Source organism: Schistocerca nitens, chromosome 1 (assembly GCF_023898315.1).
Source record: "Schistocerca nitens isolate TAMUIC-IGC-003100 chromosome 1, iqSchNite1.1, whole genome shotgun sequence".
In the NCBI taxonomy this organism is placed as follows: Eukaryota; Metazoa; Arthropoda; class Insecta; order Orthoptera; family Acrididae; genus Schistocerca; species Schistocerca nitens.
Window position 1 is genome coordinate 911533076 of NC_064614.1, and position 18440 is coordinate 911551515.

The 18440-nt window shown below is 37.2% G+C and overlaps 1 protein-coding gene across 1 annotated transcript in view; it reads left to right on the top strand.

Moving 5' to 3' along the window:
• LOC126237335 (cysteine sulfinic acid decarboxylase-like) overlaps positions 1 to 18440 on the top strand; it is a 131980-nt gene that overhangs the window by 334 nt on the left and 113206 nt on the right. The gene's annotated exons all lie outside the window — the stretch shown is intronic.

The following is an 18440-nucleotide window of genomic DNA, read 5'->3' on the forward strand; positions in this document are numbered from 1 at the left end:
TACAAAAAACAACAAGCTTTTGGGAGATACGTGTTCTTCATTGTTACAGTGGTATTCTCACCTTTAGGGAATTATTGAAATATTTCAGACAGATAATATTATATAAGATAATTTGACAAGAAGAGACTTTGAATTGTAGGAGAAAGAATAACTCTGATATCACACCTAATATAAAATTTTATTTATTTATTCTTTGACTTATTTTCATGATCCAGATGCAGCAAATATAAAATATCAAAATACTGTTCTACATTGCATTTTTACTACCTTTATTGTTAAGATTGTAATTAAGACATGATTGATGATAATGATATGATAATTTTTTGTAGAAACATTTCATTTAATTAAATATTCCAGGTATAAGATTAAAGAAAACCATATACACAGAAAAATCCAGCCCCCCTGATGATTAGTCTCAGGAGTGACCCACCCCATTGAAGAGTCATATTTCTCCTACTATATGAAAAACATATCTGCAGCTCATGGTCTCACGGTAACATTCTCGCTTCCTGAGCATGGGGTTTCGGGTTCAATTCCCAGTGGGGTCAGGGATTTTCACCTGCCTCAAGATGACTGGGTGTTGTTGTGTCGCCTTCACCATTATCATTCATCCTCATTATGGTCAGAGGAAGGCAATGGCAAACCACCTCCATTAGGACCCTGCCTAGTACGGCGGCGTGGGTCTCCCGTGTCGTTCCCCTACGTTCTGTCAGGGAGTACGGGAATTCATCATAAAAAATATATTGCCTTTTTTCTAAGTTTTGTGATTCAGAAAATATTAGTATTAAAATTTTTCTTTCATAATCACTCTAATTCTAGAATGCAAGCCTTCCAAAAATCTAATTTTACCATCTTGTAGCACTAATTTTTCTTCATTCAAAAATTTATACTTTTTATAGAAAATTCTTCACAGATTTTATGAGAAAACATGGGAGAAATTTCACACCTAAAAGTTCACTCAGAAAATACAAAATTGTGTTAATTCAATTCAATTTATTATCATTCATTTTATCATATGCATGATATAGGAATTGTCGTATAGAAAGAAAGAGAGAGAGAGAGAGAGGGAGAGAGAGAGAGAGAGAGAGCATGATTTATATTTTTAACAATTAAAGGAAATAACATTTTGTTAGTTACACTTTACATATTTTGTTTTCTTTTTACATGAAAGATGAGAAAAAAATTTCAAGGTTTATACAAAGAAAAATCCAATATGGGGAATAACATTTACTTAACTACACTTTAATATTTTTCTTAATTAAACTTCACATATTTTTTCTTCTATTTACATGAAAGTTGGAAAAAAATGAAGTATTATGCAGAAAAATCAAAAGATGAGCACTATGTGTTTAGATAGCAAAGAAATTCATCAACATTATAGAAATTCTGACATAATAGTAGCCGCTTTAATTCTTTTTTAAATTACATAAGTTTTGTATGCTTTTTATTTCTTTTGGTAAGGCATTGAACATTATTTTGGGTAGATAAATCACACTATTTTTGTACAGGTATTTTGAATGTATGTTTCTATGGAAATCGTGCCTGTTTCTGGTCTGATAGTCGTGTACTTCGCTGTTTAGAGAAGAGAATTCTTGATTTGAATTTAGGAAACATACCGATTCATAGATGAATAAACTAGGGAGGGTCAAAATTTTCAACTCCTTAAACAGTCCTCTACATGGATCTCTGTAGGCAACACCCTTCAGAATACGAATAGTTCTCTTTTGGAGCTTAAAACAAATTTTTGCGAAACCTGTATTCGCCCCAAAATATTGTACCATATCTTAGATTACTATGAATGTAAGAGTAGTAGGCTCATAGTACTGTTTCAAAATTGCAGTTTTCTTTAAGTTTTCTGAATATATAACAGTATTTACTAAGTTTTTTATTCAATAGTTCAACATGTTTTTCCTATCTCAAATTATTGTCCAGCCATACACCTAAAAATTTTGTAAAAGAAGTTTGTTATATCAGACATTTCCCAATCTCTACTCTTATGTTATTTTTTACTTTGTTCCTTATGTGCCTAAAGTTAATCCAAGTGGTTTTTTTGTCATTTGTAATTAAGTAATTGTTCTTGATCCATTCAGCTGCCTCATTTATTGCTGAAGCTATTTTTTCTTGTAGGTCAGCTTCACTAACTCCCTTAATAAAAAGGCTCATATCATCTGCGAAAAGTACTGACTCTGCTCTTGTTAGATGGTTAGGAAAATCATTAATAAAAACTAAGAAGAGCAGAGGGCCTTGAACAGAACCCTGGGGTACACCACAGTTGACTTTCAGATATGTTGAGTAATATTTTGTGCCATTATATATTATTTCAACACTTTGATATCTGTTGCACAGATACGATTGAAACCAGCTGTATGCTTTTCCACGTATTCCATAGCAATACAGTTTCTCTAGCAAAATATCATGGCTGATGTGGTCAAATGCCTTGAATAGATCTAAAAATATTCCACAGCTTAAGTCCTCATTATCCATTGCAGTTAAAACCTGCCCCAAGAAGTGATATACAGCTGTTTCTGTTAAATCATATTAATGCCATTTAACATTATATAATTTAGAATTAAATGAAATAACTTCATTTTAAGAATGTATCACTGTTATTTATCATTCCTGCTTTTGGTGCTGTTATTGAATATGTAATTTGTCTCATTTTAATGTTTTGTAAGAACTGCCCTATACCTGTCCTCAAATAGTATCAATGGGCTGTGCAACAGTCAGTTCTGATTGAGCTTTCAGAGTGTCATAATTCTTAGTCAGTGTCTTGAATTGAGTTGCATGCATAATTTAAAATTGCCACTCATTAATTTAAGTTGTATTTCTTGTAGTCTTTGTAGATTACTGACACATTTTGTAAGTTTTTGAAAACAGTCATAAGTTGCACTTAGTATACTTTTTCATCTCAGTTTTGCTCTTCAAATGAACAAAATGATCAACAGAATATATGTTTTAAAAGGTACAAACTAAGTTAATATGGAAATACATTGACATTATGTAAAGTACATATTCTATTTCCAGTATGATGAATAGAACATGCACTGAAACAGAATATGTACTTAAATGACATTGGTGTAAGTTTTCCATATTATTTCAATTTGTTTCCTGCATGATGTGTATTGTGATGGTACTCTTTTTTGTTTGAAGAGCAAAAATTGTAAACAAAAAATACTAAGTGCCACTTGTGGTTGTTTTCTAAAACTTAGATTTAATAGTCACTCTCCCTTCCAGACATTGCCTTGATGTAGACATTTTGTGATAATAATAGAAATGCTTCTTAGTAAGCTTATCACTATTAAGGTGTCTAGTGACAATAACTGTAGATAACTTTTCAGAGTACTACTTTCAAAACATATGTAGATGGTAATCTGTGGTGAGCAACTATCATTAGTGAAGGACTAGTAATATCATTACAGTTTACACACAATAATGGGGCAAGCCTCAGCAAGTGCAAACAAATGAGAACTTCAACAGCCCAAGGAGAGAGGAGCAGTGTGAGGGTAGAAGACTTGCCTCCATCTCACAGGACATATGTGATTTGTGTTTCTGTAGAAGCATAATTGAAATGTAGCCATAGGGATCTCTGATCCATTCTGGAGCCATGGGAGTCATACGCAGATCCCATGATGGACCAGGTTGTGGTCTCTTCATTAATTTCAATACTAGAAAAGAAAACAATGAGCAATGCTCAACCCATAGAAAAGCAGAGCATGCAAAGCATTTTGTAACAGCTGCTGCTCAATTGTTTGATAAGGTTGGCAGTATTGTAAACATGGTAGATCAGGTATCTTTGACAATCATAGCTCAAAATACCTTCTGCCTAAAACTGTCACGTTAAAGTGTCAGCATAATATCAGATTTTCAGCTCTGCTCACTCACATTTTATGGAAATATTCCTTGTAGGTTCTAAGCTAGTCAGTTTCATATTCCCCTTTTTAACAGTTAAGGGTATTAATTGCTTGTGGTCAAATCTGTTTTACTAAGAAAACTTATAGAGTTGGATATATCCAACTACTGTTCTACATCTATGGAACACAAGGCAAGGACTAAGTATCTCCACAAGGCTAGCAAATTATTCTTCAAAATGGAGATGTTTCTCAGGATATCTTGTCACACCCATCAGTTACAAAACTGTAAGCATCACAGTTGATTTGTGGATGGTTAAACTTTCCTCCAGTGATGAAAGTCAATTGAGGAAACTATATACTAGTGAACAGAGGCTTTTCACTGAAGTTTTTGGTTTTCATCTGGAATGTTTATGCTCATGTGATGTTGAGCTGTGCTCAGTCTGACATTCAACTTCAGTTTATAACAGTGTGCATTTGAGTCTTTTATCTGTTGCTACAAACACACAGTCTCCATTTCCCATTAGCCTATCATTTTGTTGTTGTTGTTGTGGTCTTCAGTCCTGAGACTGGTTTGATGCAGCTCTCCATGCTACTCTATCCTGTGCAAGCTTCTTCATCTCCCAGTACCTACTGCAACCTACATCCTCCTGAATCTGCTTAGTGTATTGATCTCTTGGTCTCCCTCTACGATTTTTACCCTCCACGCTGCCCTCCAATGCTAAATTTGTGATCCCTTGATGCCTCAAAACATGTCCTACCAACCGATCCCTTCTTCTAGTCAAGTTGTGCCACAAACTTCTCTTCTCCCCAATCCTATTCAATACCTCCTCATTAGTTACGTGATCTACCCACCTTATCTTCAGCATTCTTCTGTAGCACCACATTTCGAAAGCTTCTATTCTCTTCTTGTCCAAACTGGTTATCGTCCATGTTTCACTTCCATACATGGCTACACTCCATACAAATACTTTCAGAAACGACTTCCTGACACTTAAATCTATACTCGATGTTAACAAATTTCTCTTCTTCAGAAACGATTTCCTTGCCATTGCCAGTCTACATTTTATATCCTCTCTACTTCGACCATCATCAGTTATTTTACTCCCTAAATAGCAAAACTCCTTTACTACTTTAAGTGTCTCATTTCCTAATCTAATCCCCTCAGCATCACCCGATTTAATTTGTCTACATTCCATTATCCTCGTTTTGCTTTTGTTGATGTTCATCTTATATCCTCCTTTCAAGATACTGTCCATTCCGTTCAACTGCTCTTCCAAGTCCTTTGCTGTCTCTGAAAGAATTACAATGTCATCGGCGAACCTCAAAGTTTTTACTTCTTCTCCATGAATTTTAATACCTACTCCGAATTTTTCTTTTGTTTCCTTTACTGCTTGCTCAATATACAGATTGAATAACATCGGGGAGAGGCTACAACCCTGTCTCACTCCTTTCCCCACCACTGCTTCCCTTTCATGCCCCTCGACTCTTATAACTGCCATCTGGTTTCTGTACAAATTGTAAATAACCTTTCGCTCCCTGTATTTTACCCCTGCCACCTTCAGAATTTGGAAGAGAGTATTCCAGTTAACGTTGTCAAAAGCTTTCTCCAAGTCTACAAACGCTAGAAACGTAGGTTTGCCTTTTCTTAAACTTTCTTCTAAGATAAGTCGTAAGGTTAGTATTGCCTCACGTGTTCCGACATTTCTACGGAATCCAAACTGATCTTCCCCGAGGTCCGCTTTGACCAGTTTTTCCATTCGTCTGTAAAGAATTCGTGTTAGTATTTTGCAGCTGTGACTTATTAAACTGATAGTTCGGTAATTTTCACATCTGTCAACACCTGCTTTCTTTGGGATTGGAATTATTATATTCTTCTTGAAGTCTGTGGGTATTTCGCCTGTCTCATACATCTTGCTCACCAGATGGTAGAGATTTGTCATGACTGGCTCTCCCAAGGCCATCAGTAGTTCTAATGGAATGTTGTCTACTCCCGGGGCCTTGTTTCGACTCAGGTCTTTCAGTGCTCTGTCAAACTCTTCACGCAGTATCTTATCTCCCATTTCATCTTCATCTACATCCTCTTCCATTTCCATTATACTGTCCTCAAGTACATCGCCCTTGTATAAACCCTCTATATACTCCTTCCACCTTTCTGCCTTCCCTTCTTTGTTTAGAACTGGGTTGCCATCTGAGCTCTTGATATTCATACAAGTGGTTCTCTTCTCTCCAAAGGTTTCTTTAATTTTCCTGTAGGCTGTATCTATCTTACCCCTAGTGAGACAAGCCTCTACATCCTTACATTTGTCCTCTAGCCATCCCTGCTTAGCCATTTTGCACTTCCTGTCGATCTCATTTTTGAGTCGTTTGTATTCCCTTTCGCCTGCTTCATTTACTGCATTTTTATATTTTCTCCTTTCATCAATTAAATTCAATATTTCTTCTGTTACCCAAAGATTTCTATTAGCCCTCGTCTTTTTACCTACTTGATCCTCTGCTGCCTTCACTACTTCATCCCTCAGAGCTACCCATTCTTCTTCTACTGTATTTCTTTCCCCCATTCCTGTCAATTGTTCCCTTATGCTCTCCCTGAAACTCTCTACAACCTCTGGTTCTTTCAGTTTATCCAGGTCCCATCTCCTTAAATTCCCACCTTTTTGCAGTTTCTTCAGTTTCAATCTGCAGTTCATAACCAATAGATTGTGGTCAGAATCCACATCTGCCCCTGGAAATGTCTTACAATTTAAAACCTGGTTCCTAAATCTCTGTCTTACCATTATATAATCTATCTGATACCTATTAGTATCTCCAGGATTTTTCCAGGTATACAACCTTCTTTTATGATTCTTGAACCAAGTGTTAGCTATGATTAAGTTATGCTCTGTGCAAAATTCTACAAGGCGGCTTCCTCTTTCATTTCTTCCCCCCAATCCATATTCACCTACTATGTTTCCTTCTCTCCCTTTTCCTACTGACGAATTCCAGTCACCCATGACTATTAAATTTTCGTCTCCCTTCACTACCTGAATAATTTCTTTTATCTCGTCATACATTTCATCCATTTCTTCATCATCTGCAGAGCTAGTTGGCATATAAACTTGTACTACTGTAGTAGGCATGGGCTTTGTGTCTATCTTGGCCACAATAATGCGTTCACTATGCTGTTTGTAGTAGCTAACCCGCACTCCTATTTTTTTATTCATTATTAAACCTACTCCTGCATTACCCCTATTTGATTTTGTATTTATAACCCTGTAATCATCTGACCAAAAGTCTTGTTTCTCCTGCCACCGAACTTCACTAATTCCCACTATATCTAACTTTAACCTATCCATTTCCCTTTTTAAATTTTCTAACCTACCTGCCCGATTAAGGGATCTGACATTCCACGCTCCGATCCGTAGAATGCCAGTTTTCTTTCTCCTGATAACGACATCCTCTTGAGTAGTCCCTGCCCGGAGATCCGAATGGGGGACTATTTTACCTCCGGAATATTTTACCCAAGAGGACGCCATCATCATTTAATCATACAGTAGAGCTGCATGTCCTCGGGAAAAATTACGGCTGTAGTTTCCCCTTGCTTTCAGCCGTTCGCAGTACCAGCACAGCAAGGCCGTTTTGGTTAATGTTACAAGACCAGATCAGTCAATCATCCAGACTGTTGCCCCTGCAACTACTGAAAAGGCTGCTGCCCCTCTTCAGGAACCAAACATTTTTCTGGCCTCTCAACAGATACCCCTCCGTTGTGGTTGCACCTACGGTACGGCCATCTGTATCGCTGAGGCACGCAAGCCTCCCCACCAACGGCAAGGTCCATGGTTCATGGGGGAAGATCATTTTGTTACACACCTAAATTTACACTAAAAACTGACTTTTTACATGCTAAACTTAGCAACCTAAATTTTTCTCCAAGTGCAGCATAGTGGACTGCTTTTGCCATACCTGACAACTTGTTATCAATATGTCATATCCAGCACTATAAAGTCACAATGCAGATATATCAGGCATTCCCCAGGGCTAGGTATTTGGTCCCTTATACCTTTCATTATACGTCAGTGATGTGTCGTCAGTTTTTTCCTACTGAAAATACCATATGTATTCTGATAACCTCCAGTTGTAACTAACAACAGAATCTTCCCAGGCATAAATAAACAGTCTTGATGAAACATGGTGGAGTTAAAAATAATACAGTACATTTATTTATTTATTGTAAGTTTTACTTTTAAGGAGTAGAACACATGCCCAAAAGGTGGTTTGGCATAATGGGTGTAGAGGAAATATCTTCAAAACCATGATATTAAAAAAAATGCTCCATATAAAAGTTGAAATCTAATTAACATTCTTGAAAACTGTATAATCGACTTTTGTAACAATCTGAAATTTCACGAAGTACACCACTGCTTCTGATTAATTTTGAAAAATGAAAACTTTCATTACAACACAAATTAAAGCAACTTTCATGCCATGTCCATCCACAGGTTGTGAAACTGGTTTCTTAAATACCTTTGTTAGAGATTAAGCTGTACCCAAAGTGCTGTCAGAGTATTTTCAAATATTTAAATGTTCATTATTATTATTATTATTATTATCATTATTATTATTATAATTACTTATTTCATTTATTTTGTATATGTTTTAAATTGTTGTTTCACTTTTTAATAACAAGTTTTTTAGCCATTTCACATAAGTGAACTTTGTTAACTGAAAATAATAAGTAACTCATTATTGTGATACAAAATCATTACAGTAATGACTATTTGTAAAAAAATGCTTAAAACATAACATTATTTTACACTGTGCACATAAACAAAACAAATATACATGATGAACAACACAATATGAAACAAAATTCAGAAGGATTTCAAATTGTGGTGGGTGGTCCTCTAAATATCCTGCTTCGTACCAGATATATTTCAGTACATTAAAAAACCTTGGTGAAGAGAACTGATTATGTACTGGTGACAGCAGCTTGACTGTATTGTTTTTCAAGTGGAGGTTGACATAATAATCATTCAACAGAACTAGCTCTGAAAATTTTGTCATGAAGTTCTTCCAACATCGAAAGGCATTATAAGTGCAATGGCTGTGCCTACCCTTTCAAACCTTTTGGCATCACCAGATGAACGACTTCCTTGTCCTGCTCAAAATGTTTCTTTCACATTTCTCATTCCAAGAATCTAACAGTGATGCAGATTTTTCTCCTGCACTGGGAAAGAAAACTCCTGTCAGATATCTTTTCATGTGGTCAGAGAGTAATTTACCAGATTTTGACGCTGTCACAAGAACATTTGGGGCTTCAAAAAGAGTTTTTCAAGTTCTTGGTCGAAACTCTCCATTAATTTTTTAAGAAACTTTGAAAATGGGATGGTCAGTGTAGAAAAACTTTTGGGGTGTTGTACATGACAGCAAGGAACTTGTTCATCTTGTGATTCCAAAAGGCTTGATGGGCCAGGTAGAGCCATTGGACATACATGGCATTTGATGTTGGAAGAACTTCGTGAGAAGATTTTCAGATCTAATTCTATTGAATGATATGATGTCAATCTCCACTTGAGAAACAATATAGGGGATTCAAAAAGAAAGTACAATTTCAGTTATTTATTACAGACAAACTATAAAAGATAGATACATGTTGCTCATGTCACTGGATAGAGAAAGATTCAGAGTTTTGTGTTTGCACAGATGTTATACCAAACACTCAGCATGAGCACTATGCTTTGCTTGAGAAACATCAAAATCGTAATCCACTTCATTTACACACAAAGAAACAGGTTCCTGTTTATTGAATCAACAGCTTCAACAATTTCATTTCTTAGCTGTTGAAGAGTAGCTACCATAAGTGGGCCAAAGACTCTGCAAACCCACAGAAAAAAAATGGTGAGGTTTGATGCCTGATGAACTGGGAGGCCAAAAACAATGAATGAGATCTTGTTGTCAACCTCTTCCAGTCCAACGCATCTCAGATATATTTGACTTTTCATCAGATGTGTGTGGCCAACAGAGCTCTTCCATTTGCATGTCCAATCAACTTCTGAGGGTTTTGTATGCCAGTCATAAATCTGCTTGTTCAGCAGCTTTTTGCTGAATCAATGGCAGAATGTATGTTACACTTGAACAGTGAACTGACTTTGTGCAAATTCTAACACACAAAATAATTTCTCTCGTGATTTAGTCACTATGTTGCTACAAACAAACAACAGCACACCTGTGTCAAAACTTTGAACCTTCATCTATCCAGTGACATGTGCAACAAGTTTCTATCTCCTATAGTTTGTCCATAATAAACAACTGAAATCTGTTATTTCTTCCTGAATTACCCAATATAGTCAAGCTGCAGTCACTAGTACATAAACAGTTCTCTTCAACAAGGTTTTCTAATGTACTGAAATATGCCTGATACAAATCAGTATATTTAGAGGGTCATCCATGACAATTTGAGATCCTATTGAATTTTGTTTTATATTGTTGAATTATGTGAGGAAATTCCATTCATTTTAAGTTCATAGTCTAAAGAAAGTTATGTTTTAAGCACTTCTTTACAGATAATCGTTATTTTAGTGCTTGTTATCATAGTACTGAGTTAATTATTTTTTTCAATTCATAAAATTTGGACAGTGAAAGGGTAAACTGAAAAAACAAAAAAGTAATCTAAAATGTAAAGTAATATTTTTAAAAATGTAAACAAAAATCAACAAAATAAATAAATAGATTAATGTTGAAAATTTAGATATTTTAGTTAGGCATTTGAATTAAAAACAGTCTTGGTAGAAATTTTTCTTTTATTAGCAATGGGGCATCTACACATTACCTTAAAATTTTTCTTTTACAGCGTTTCACAAATCATAAAGTGGTTCTGTGCCAGGCTGAAGCACATGTCAAATCAAATGAACCTACAGAGACCTTAATTAAGAGAGTTCATCTGATTTGACACATGCTTCAATCTAGCACAGAGCCTGTTTTATATTATTTTTAAATATTGTAAATGGAAAATCTTAGGATTATCTGAAGAGACCCCTTGAAGTTGAAATGTGTTATTAATGAAAGCTTTAATTGCAACCAAGACTGTTTTCAGTTCAAATATTCTACACACATCAAAAAATTTTGCATCACCCAGGTTCACAGAACTCCTGAAGATAGATGTAGACTGTAGATATGTATCACAGACAAAGTTCCTTTGTTACTTTGTGCCAGGAAGGGCTCTCAATAAGAGAAGTGTCCAGGCATCTCATGGTGAACCAAAGCGATGTTGTCCAGACATGAAGGAGATACAGAGAGGCAGGAACTGTCAATGACATGCCTTGCTCAGACTGCCCAAGGGCTACTACTGCAGTGGATGACTGCTACCTACATATGATGTCTTGGAGGAACCCTGATAGCAATGCCACCATGTTGAATAATGCTTTTTGTGCAGCCACAGGACGTCATGTTACAACAAAAACTGTACGCAATAGGCTGCATGATGCGCAACTTCACTCCCAACATCCATGACAAGATCCATTTTACAATCATGACACCCTGCAGCATGGTACAGATGGGCCCAACAACATGCTGAATGGACTGCTCAGGATTGGCATCACATTCTCTTAACGATGAGTGTCATATACGCCTTCAACCAGACAATCGTCAGTGACGTGTTTGGTGGCAACCTGGCCAGGCTGAACACCTTAGACACACTGTCCAGTGAGTGCAGCAAGGTGGAGGTTCCTTGTTGTTGGGTGGCATTATGTGGGGCTACCGTATGCCACTGGTGGTCATGGAAGGCGGCGTAATGGCTATACGATATGTGAATGCTATCCTCTGACCGATAGTGCAACTGTATTGGCAGCATAATGGCGAGGCTTTCATCTTCATGGACGACAATTCATGCCCCAGTAGTGCACATCTTGTGAATGACTTCCTTCAGGGTAACGACATTGCTCGACTAGAGTGGCCAGAACGTTTTCCAGACATGAACCCTATCGAACAGGCCTGAGATAGATTGAAAAGAGCTGTTTATGGATGATGTGACGCAGCAACCATTCTGAGGGATCTACGCTGAATCACCAGATCAACAGTGCCTTGATGAACTTGTGGATAGTAAGCCAGGATGAATACAAACGTGCATAAATGCAATAGGATGTGATACTGGCTATTAGAGGTACTGGCGTGTACAGCAATCTGGACAATCACCTCTGAAGGTCTCGCTGTATGGTGGTACAAGATGCAATGTGTGGTTTTTGTGAGCAATAAAAAGGGCAGAAATGATGTTCATGTTCATCTCTATTCCAGTTTTCTGTACAGGTTCCGGAACTCTCGGAACCGAGGTGATGCAAAACTTTTTCTGATTTATGTATATATGGTTGCTGTACCAGACAGCCTAATGGACTGGAAAATATTTTAACTAGGCATGTTGAAAATAGTTTGACAGTACATTGTGTACAAGTTATTCTCCAAAAATGATATTTCGGAAACCAGATTTATTATACATGAATGGATGTAACATGAAAGCTTCTTTAATTTATGGTATTATGATAGTTTTAATTTTTTGAAATTAATTAATGGTGGCATGGTATTTTGCAAAATTTCAAATTGTTTCAAAAATTGATTACACAGCTTTCAAGAAAATTATTTGCATTTGAACTTCCTTGTGAAACACTTTTTTTTAACATCATGGTTGTGAAAATATTCCCTCCAAACCCAATATGCCAAATTACCTTTAGCATTGGTTTTTCCCCTTAAAAGTGAAATTGGCAAACACGAAAAAATACGTATTGCTTTATTTTGACCACTCTACATACCTGACAAGTTTCATCAAGATCATTTATTTATAACTGGAAATGTACCCTTGTAAGTGCAAAATCGATATACTTGGAGACAGCAATCAAGAATGTCAGTGCTGAACTGAGTGCACTATCAAAACTGGCACATAATATAGGGTTAAAGCTCAATCCACCTGAAACCCAATCTGTTCTGGTAGGTCATACTGAGCTTGTTAGCTCAAACTATCATGAAACTCTATCATCTTTAATCTTAAATGGCACAGTTATCAGCTTTTCTCCCTCATCAAAAAGTCCAGGAGTAATAATAGATGCGAAGCTAAATTTGGTTGTGCACACAGTTGCAATAGGCAAGAAGGCATCAGCAATTTTATGTACCCTACAAAAATATAAAAAGCTGAAAAATAGCCTTGTACAAATGCTTACATTTCCAGTTGATGATTACAGTGATATTATCCTTGAAGGTCTTTCTCAGGAAAGTTCATGGCTCCTAGAACTAGTGATGAACACCTGTGTTTAATGTATCAGTGATTTCAACTTTTTGATCATCTTTCATCATCTTATGCACAGCTATTGTGACTATGAACAGTCAAGAGCACCTCTACCTTCTTTTAAATGTACACTGTCTTTCATACCTCTCCTTGACCATAATGCTTGTGTCAGAACAACCTAGCAGAAACACTCATTCCCATTAGAGTAAAATCCTTTCTGCCCCACACAGCCACTTTCTCAGAGTCTTTTTCAGCATCAGGAATTAGACTCCGGAATGACTACCCATATTATATCAGAGAACTGAATATCCTCCCCGGCTCCAAAAGACATTTAATGGCATATCTACTGAAGCAACAATAATGTCTATCTTTGTCCCTATATGCACTTATCACACCACCCTTCTTTCCGACCAGGTCTGGCTAATTTCTCAGTGCTTTTAGCTGGTGCAGTCTACCTAAATTTCGATCCCTTAGAACAACACTGTGTCAGAAAATACCACTTCTGTACACATATAAATACATTTTGTATTTGCCACTATCACTAGTGCTATTATTATTGTTATTATTATTGGTGGCAGCAACAGCAGGAGTAGTAGTGTTGCCTTTATTACTTTATTAGTTCTTAGTCGGTATGATTCATTCACAACATCTCCACACACATTCAAATCATGTTTAATTCTATTAATACTATTTTATTACTATTTGTCATATTAATATTATTGTTATTTCTTAGGTAACTATGATGTAAAAAATAAGTATTTTACATTAAAATCCTCATCCAATGCAAGAAAGATCCTGAAGGTCCTAATCTGGTGGCATTAAATAAATAAATAAGTCTTCCTGCCATCAACTGTGGGTTTTAGCTAGATTTCTAAACCTAGAATTTTGTAAGTTCCATTACTGTTTAGGACTTCTTTAAACTCTGGAACTTTGTTTTGAATGTTTTGGCTGTTGGTCAAGGGGATTTTAATCATTTCATTTGTGGGAGCCATTTCCTTGAGTTCTATAATAATACTTCGGGGCCCAATGCAGCTGTCATTATTTGGATTAGATGGAGAGTTTCATAAGCTAAAAAAAATCTTATGAGTGTACCATAAACACCCAGTCATGTGGGTAGCAGCAGATTCTGATGTCTAGTACACCCCATTCAAGGAGCCCTACAGCTTTCAGACCTATGGCATAAGTCATGAATTTGCAGCCTAGCCTGTGCCAGAAGTATATTATTCAAACTTTCAACTCTGCCCATAATCAGAGGGTCTTGATCAGTTCTGGGGACAATGCTGCAGATTGTGAGCTTTGTTGGAAGTTTGTAAGGTTGGTCTTCTCAGCTCTTTTGCCAGACAGCTGAATGATTCAAGTATGACCTTAGACCCCAGATGACAGGCATAATTCATTCTAACATGCACCAAAATTGACATTTTTGCCTCTGTGGATGGGTGCTGGTACAGTCTCTTCAACATGTTGATTGATGCCTCCAGGCTTTCACACTGAGAAGGCAAAGTGATCCTTTCCACCACTTGCTGCCATTTCTCTAAGGGGTACCATTTTTTCTCCATGTGTTTTAACTGTTTCTGCACATAGTTCCTCCTGCCAAAGTGTGCAGTAGGCATCCCAAGAGGTGAAGTGTTTTTCAAAGGCTCACTTTCAATTTCAGTGAACGATCTCAAACTTCTGGGTTGGGGGGACAGATGTAATGTCCCCGTCTTTCCTATACAGGGTCTCTACACCTGATACTGACATGCAGCCCACAGCCAACAAGTAGATGAGTGATGATGGATCGTGTACTTCCTGCAGTGGAGATACTATCCACTGGAGAGGATAGCATTTATGATACCTTTGGTATCTTTTGTACATGACACCTGGCAGTTCACCCAGCAGACTGATCTGAAGCAGCTTTCAATTGCTTGAAAGTAGTCAGAGTGATTTCCAGATGCTCATGAACAGCAGTTAACTAATCTAATATACGAGATCAGTGTTCATAGTCCTCATCACATTTGCACATAGGTCAGGCAGGTGTGCACTTAGGACACTGAGAGGGAAAGGGATGCTGAGAAAACTCAGTCAGCACATTTGTATTCTTGTCTCTCTCTCTCTCTCTCTCTCTCTCTCTCTCTCTCTCTCTCTCTCTCTCACACACACACACACACACACCAAAAGTGTGTGTAATCTAGTTACTTGTGTTGCCAATCAGTTTTTTTCTTTTTTTAATTGTATATCCAACACAATGAGCTACACCTGGAAGCTTAGTGGTGCACAAAATGGGAAATGAGCATTTGAATAAAAAGAGAAGGATTCCATTCGGTGTAAAACATTTGGTAAAATTTTTTCTAAACATGTAAACGCAAATTTGTACAATCTGATCTGTACTAGCAACATTAACAGTCAAGGTGAACAAATTAACACATTGATTTCCATGTGACCACTGGCAGCCACAGCAGAGCCTTATGTCTGATGGCAAGTGGCCAGTGGGGGCCACTAGCTCCACTCTGTTTAGCATGGTATAATGTCAGGTGGAGTGTCTCCAATACAGGTGCAATCACAAGCAGTTTTTTGATAAAACATATATTGTGGATTAACATGGCCTGTAAAGACAATCATGGGGTGACAAGTTTCTATAAGTTTAGCCCTGGCTTCCTATGATTGTACTTGATGCAGAACTGTGCATTACTTTGTGTTTCCTGAGTGAATTGACGCCTGTGTTCAGGAAATTGGGTAAAATATCTTGTTCAGTTTGTAATTGTTTATTGCAACCTTACCTTCAACAGAACTTCTATTACTAATTATTATGAAACTTCACTGTCACTCTATATCCATTGCAATATTGACTGCTAATTTATATTTTTTTATGAATTGTAAAATTTGTTTTATCAAGTAAGAAGGGCATAACTGGCATTATCCCAAATGGATCCCATTCTGTCAACCAGTAGAGGGATATCACATAATAGTAAACATTGGAAAAGATTGGTTTTACCTCTGAAGAAGCAGAGAGGATGGTGGAAGAATTGGATTTTTATGTAGATGATTCTGTGTCTTTGAAGTATTGTGTCAATGAAGATGTGCATGTGGACACAACTGATAGTGGCAACAGTGATGACAACAGTGACTGTGTTGGTACCGGTGATGGCAATGGTAGGAAGTTCATTGAACCTGTTGCAGATGTCTGAAGCCACCATGGAATAGTATGATGTCAGTGTACTCATCTGAAAGGGGTATTACAAGTATTTAAAAGCCACAAAAAATACAAGTATAGTTCCTCGTGGCCTCTGGATAGGAATGGTTTGATGCCACACCACTTTTTCATCTATTTTTTGATGAAGTTGAATTTGATTGTAACTGATACCTTGTGCAGACTATAGGCAGCAACAATGTGAATAAAAGTGCATGGCTGAATTCTTGGAAGGATACAAAGCAGGACAAAATCTGTAATGTATCCAACAATAGGCGATTATTGGAGCACACATCCCCTGTTAAAAAATAACATTTTGCCACAAAATAATGAGCAGAAATCATTTTCAGTCACTTCTCTGTTGCATCCATTCTGCAGAGAATACATCAGCAAAAAAGGCTTATAAAATATAAAACCTTTAAGTTCCAAAGTGCCATTTCGAGGACAACTTTCATTTTTACGTTATGTGCCAGGTAAAAGCCATAAATATAGGGTTAAGGTTTACAAATTATGCAATAATATTGTTTGTCTTCTACACATCGTCACCTATAAGGGATACACAGACATTCCCTCTAACAACTTGACAGAAGGTATTGTGATGGAAACTTATGCATAATTATTTTGGAGAGGGCCAAATAGTTTTTACAGGTAACTATTGTTCCTCTCATAAAACAACTTCTTGAAAAGAAGATGAATTTGGTTGGAACACTGGGAAAGAACAGAAGACAACTTCCAGCAATTATAAACAAAATCATAAAGAAGGGTGAAGTGGTAGGTAAAGAATCATCCAATGGCATTGTGTTGGAAAATAGGATTATGGAAAGGACATGTTTCTTTTAACAAAACGTGTGTTGAAAATGGTTCCATCAGGCAAAGAATGATCTAGAAATGAAAAACTAAGACCAGCAATCATTGTTGAATATAACAAAGGAAAGCAAGGGCTAATATAACAATGAAAATAATCAGTTATTGGTAATATAATATAAACAAATGGATAAAAAATCTACTCACCAAGCAGTGGCAGGGGAATACACACACAAAAGGATTTAACTATTACAAGCCTTTGAAGCCAGTGGCTCCTTCTTCTGGCAGAAAATCTGAAGGGAAAAAAAGTGAAGGAAAAGGACTGGTGACCTTTAGGGAAAGGGGTACAGTTCAGAAAAGTCACCCAAACCTTGGGTCAGGGGAGCCTTACTGGATGGAATGAGAAGGAAAGACTGATTGTTGTGGGCTGCACCAGATGAGATTTGAAAACCTGAGAACTTAATGGTGGAAGACAGGGTGATATGCAAGACAGAGATTACTACTAAAACACAGTGCACAAGTTAATAAGAGTGAAAATCTAAGTGCATTGAATGTAACAGAGGTGGGAGGGGGACACTGGAAAATAGACAAGTCAGAAAATAAAAGGTGTAGGAAATTAAAATGGTGTGAAGAAGGCGAGAACCAAGGACACATAGTGCTAGTTCCCACCTGCAGAGTTCTGAGAAACTGATGTCTGGGGGAAGAATACAGATGGCACGTGTGGTGAAACAGACACTGGGGTTTGACTGTCATGTTGTGCAGCATGCTCTGCAACAGGATATTGTGTCTTGACTGTATACACTCTCTGCCTATGTCCATTCATCATTGACTGATAAATGAGTGGTAGTCATGCTGATGTAAAAGGCTGAACAGTGTTAACAGCTGGTATATGACTTGTCGTTTCACAGGTGGCTGTCCGTTTGATAGTATGTGTTTTGTCTGTTACGAGACTGGAATAGGTAGTGGTAGGAGGGTGCATAAGGCAAGTTGTGCAGTGGGAACAGTCACAGGGGTAGGAGTCATAGGGTAGGGAGATGGGTGCAGAAGGAGTATAGGGTTTGACAAGGATGTTGCAGATATTGGGAGGGTGACGAAAAGCTGTTATAGGTGTGGTGAGCCAAATCTCAGTAGAAAGGATATCATTTCAGGGCGTGATTTCAGGAAGTCATGGAAGTCATGGCCATGTCGAAGTAGCTGATTGATACATTCAAGACCAGGATAATACTGGGTGACAAGTAGTGTGCTCTGGAGTTGTTTTTTGGAGGGATCAGCAGTACCAAAATTGGATGCGATGGCCCAGGAAATCTGCTTTTGAACCACACTGTAGGGATAATTACGTCCAGTGAAGGCTGAAGTGAGAGTGGTGGTGTATTGC